Consider the following 5,172-nt stretch of genomic DNA (forward strand, 5'->3'; position numbering starts at 1 on the left):
AACCCCCTAGTTTCTAGCCTTGCATCCTCTTCCATTCCTGACAATCCTCCAAGGCGCCTGAGATGGCCACGAGACCTGCTAATGTAAAACGTCATTAGAGTGCTGCCAATGGGTAGTTTCTCTACACGCCTGTAACACTCCAATTTAACCGAGATCAGATTTACTAAATGTATTATAATGTACAGTTGTAAATAGCAATAAATAAATATTTATAAAAAAAAAAAAAGGCTATAAATTGCTTAATGTCACGGCAACGGGATAACAGTAAAACATATTCCATCCACAAATGCATAGAACATTAAAATATTCATATATGAGGGTTTGAGCGATTCTGACGAAATCACCTCCTTGCACAATCGTTGATCTAGTAACAGTGCCTCCTAATAAATTACTGCACTCCTAACTCTTCGTGGATTGTAGTAGTACAAATTTAGTATTTATTATACTATAATATTGAATATTCTGTCCAATCATTGCATACGGTGTTATTTTCATGTACTGAAATTTTTGTCAGATGTACTTCATTTTCGATTTGAAATTTTATTTTTAAAAAGTTTTGGCCACCGTATATAAAGAAAAAAATAAATATGTTTAAATTTGTACGCATATTATGTGTAAACATGTGTATATATATATATTTTTATGTTGGCTCTTCAGACCTTGAGGATCTTTGGCTGCCCGAACCAGCCTTCTCCACGCCTGTGTATCTTGGGCTACTGCTTTCCAGTTTGCTTCAACTCTTTGCCTCCCGCGTGGTCTCTTGCTCACTGGCATTCATTGTTGTGTAGAGACGTCCTGATGGATTGCTTCGAGTCCCGTTCATCTTAGCCTCCTTGCCTTCATATCGTAAGATACTGAATTACCAGCCTCTTCTCTTCAGGTCTTCTCTTCTATGCGTTAATGCTCTGATTCCATATCGCTACTTCATTGTAAGGAGGACTTTCCATTCGAATCTCTTGACTCTGCTTTCTAGAGTACCTGTTAAAGGTCAGGTCCCGCTGGTCTATCAGAGCTGGATTTTTCACGGCATTATACACCCTTAGCTGCAGATTTGAAGGATTTTTTGTGGTATTTCTGTTTTGTTAAGGATAGAAGAATACTGTAAATATATATGCGTGTACAAACATATGATTAATAGTGATAATAGCGTAAACCTAATCTATAATTAAAAGTTTTGAAATTTAATGGAAAGGTGACAAAGTATAAAGTATAGAGTATAATTGAAATTATGACCTGAGCAAATTAACCTGTAAAATGTTTTTGAATAGTTAGATGTGAGGTATAAATTTACATTTAAGATTACAGGCTTTTGATCGAGTCTGGCACTCAGGACTGCTACATAAGATACGTAAATTCCTACCTCCTACATACTTCCTCATTATCCGTTCTTATCTCTCCGACAGATTATTTCAAGTAAATTACAACAGGGCTTATTCATCCCTATTCCATCAGTCTGCTGGTGTACCTCAGGGTAGTATCCTTGGTTCTATCCTGTATACAGTTTTCAGAGGTGACATCCCAACCCATCCAATACTATCGTCACCATGTATGCCGATGACACATGTCTATTGTCAGTGAACAATAATCCTTACATTGTATCCCTCCAATCCCACATCACCACCCTTGAAGAATGGTGCCAAAACTGGAGGATTAAAATTAATTCCAATAAATCCCACCAAATCACGTTTACCCTTCATCGTAAACCTATGACTTCTTTCCTAACAGTATCCTTTAATAAAACCTCTCTTTTTCGTGTCGAACAGATCCGTTACTTAGCACTACGTCTGGATATGGATTACCCATACAACTAAACCATCAAATTCCTCCTGAATCCAATCCTTACAGTCCAAAATCCTTCATAAAATCCTTAATGCTCCTTACCACCTTGTCACAAAGCATGTCTCCATCAGGACCTCAATGTTCCATATGTTGCCGATTTGGTTAGAACCAGATACCATTCCTTCTATGATAAACTTCCCAACCTCCCAAATCCACTTGTTTCTAACCTGGCTTCTTCTTCATTACCTAATAATCCTCCTAGGCGTCTGAAAAGAAGATGGCCTCGATCTTCTTCTCTAGAAATGTTATTGGAGTTCTATCAATGGGTAGATTCTGCACATGTTTGTATCATGTCACTATGTCACCTAATGCAAATTTACTTGTATATATTTTTAATCAGTCGTAAATAACAATAAATAAATTATTTAAAAAAAAAATTATGATTGACCTTGAGGATGGCCAGTTCGGCCAAAACGTTGGACATTTAAGGAAATAAAGAGTGTTTTGAGACTTAACTTGGATATGAATTATTTTAATTAAACAATGAGACTTATTTAAAAAAATTGACAAGATTTTTTAAAATTTTTAATGTAATTTACAACTGTACAAATTAATAAATACAATACGTAAATTGGATGAATGTTTCAAACACTTGAAAATCTTGGGAAGGAACCACCCATTGGTGGTATTTCAAGCATTAATTTAAATTAGAAGGTCCCGTGACCATATTTTTTTTCAGACGCCTCGGAGGATTATCAGGGATTGTTAAAAATGAGAGAATAAGAACTAATAGTTCAAAACATTATCCAAATTATAGTCTCAAAACTTTTATTGTTTTTACACGTCCAACGTTTCGGCCAATTCGGCCATCTTCAGGGACAATCTACTTAATTCACTATGAAACATATTATTTAATATTTATCCAAACACTTCATACAGGCTATTCTGCCCAGGTCAAAACATTTTTATCCAATAAGTCAAATATCTATTAAAAATCACAGTCAAAAATATTTTTCATTTTAACACTATCATACACTTTTATTACTGTATGTGTATGATAGAAAAAAAAAAGTTTTGAGACTATAATTTGGATAATGTTTTGAATTATTTAGTAAAAAATTGCCAGTCTCAAGAAAGAATTTTATGATTATAAATAAAGAACTAATAGGTTAGGATGGGTAAAAAGTTTGAAATGAAAAGACGCATATCTGGTTAGGAGCAAATCTGCAACGAATAGAATGTTAAGGTCTTTGTGGACGAGTTTATTTTTAAAGTAATAAGGAGCATCAAGGATAATACGTAGGATTTTGGATTTTAAGGATTGGATGCGGGAGCAATTTGATGGTTTGGTGGAGCCCCAGAGCTCAATTCCATATGTCCAAATTGGTCTGATTATCATAGTGTATAATAATTTTTTGTTCAAAGTGTTTGTCAAGTAGGTTTCTAGATTGCTAGAACAATCAAAATCTACGAGCAGTTTCTTGTCGTGTAAAGATTATTTATAATTTATGAAAAAAATACATATTATAAAATATAATATTATAATAAATAATGTCGCCTGCTCGGAGACAATAGAGATTATTACGTTGTGAAAAGGTTGTCCGCTTTGTGGGGAGAGGGTGGTGGGGGGGGGGGGGGTTATTTGCGGTTTCCTTACCCTTTGCCCAAGGCCACAACGGCGGACGGGGGTGTGAGGGTGGCCTCAAGAAATTAGCTCTTCCAACCCTCCAGTAATAACGGCATGAATGGCCCAGACCGGGCTTTATGGTCTGACTCCAGCCGCTCTCGACCCATTCCATAGAGCATTTTAGGGGTAAGAAGGGTTGTCTGTGTAAAATAATTGAAAAAATTAGTAGCCAATTTTTTTAATGTCAATTATTTCATCTTTAGAGGATATATCTGAAGAAAGATGAAAATTGTAGAAAAAAATCTAGTACAGTGCGTGCATCACACAATTCCAGCGTCCTCAAGTTTTGTGTGGAGAGGTAAGCCCGTTTTGATCTTAGTGCTGTTGTGATTTTCGAAAAAAAACAAACAATATTTTAGGCGAAAATTATACAACAAATATATTGTATATACAATAATAATAAAGGCTTAGGGAATACTAAGGTTCGATACTGATATCACCTATCTTTTTTAAGTGGCTGGTCTAATAATTATTTTCACCCGTATACAAAATATCATTGTAATAAGTGTAGTTTTCTTGGGTTACTAGATGAGGGAAGTCATTCTGTGTGAACGATATCACCATATTTCCTGTGACGTCCCTCAAAAACCAAATATACTAAATCAGTTTCAAGGCAATCCTCCCATCTACGTTCCCATATATCTTATTATATATTATAAAGAATTCACCTAAAACATAGACCTGCCATACTATTGTTGTGTTTTATGTATTATGCTTTTTCGTATTTGTTATTTATTTATTTTTTTTTTTTACTTTTCATTTATTTTTTCCAATGGAATGGTACTTTAACGTTCCTTTAATTCCATATTGTAGCCTTAGGCTATATCTAGACTATACTTCCTTAACTGGACTTATACCAACACCTCATATTACCACAAGGTAATCAAAGAGAGAAGACACAATAAGTTATGCACCGTGAGAGGCCTCTGGTTTTGATCTCGCAGAACAATACCAGATAGAACAAGGAGCTTCTTAGAAGGCCTAGGTGATAGCATTGGGGATATTGCCATCTTACCGGAAAATATTATTTTGGACTCCCTCGTCTTCCTACATCATCACCTGCATAGGAATTAGCCCTGAGACAATTCATTGTTTTATTTATTTAATTTGAAATGTGAACCTGTCGATGATTTTTAACTTATTTATTCATTAAATTATTTTATTATTATTATATTTTTTATTTTAACTTATTTATCCATTCAAGTATGTCTTTTAACTAACTTTTTACTATATTTTCTTTTTAATCTATGTATTAGTTTTGTTTTGGTTAAATGTATTTTTTTTTTTCTGTAAACTGATCCACTGCTGAGACTATTAGTTCTCTGGTCTGATCTCACATTGCTGTCTAATAGTGAATTAACGGGTAATGGTGAATTCGGAAGAGTGAATTTGTCGATCAAATGAAATAAAAATTGTGAAATGGAAAGAATTGGTAAAAGGAAGGGGACAGGGGGAAGAAGGAAAAACATAAATAAATTGAAATATTTGTATTTAGTATGTAGACTGGAATTGATTGTAAAGGAAACTGGGAGAAAAAAAAAAAACTGTTTTCTTTCTTTGTTAATATATCATGTAAATAAATATATTGTATATATGTCCGATTATGGATTGATTAGTATGCTGTGTAATGTAGCACCCGATCGCTCTCTCTCTCTCTCTCTCTCTCTCTCTCTCTCTCTCTCTCTCTCTCTCTCTCTCTCCCTCTC

This window comes from Halyomorpha halys, unplaced genomic scaffold (genome assembly GCF_000696795.3).
Source record: "Halyomorpha halys isolate HHAL.00 unplaced genomic scaffold, Hhal_1.1 Scaffold370.1, whole genome shotgun sequence".
Lineage (NCBI taxonomy): Eukaryota > Metazoa > Arthropoda > Insecta > Hemiptera > Pentatomidae > Halyomorpha > Halyomorpha halys.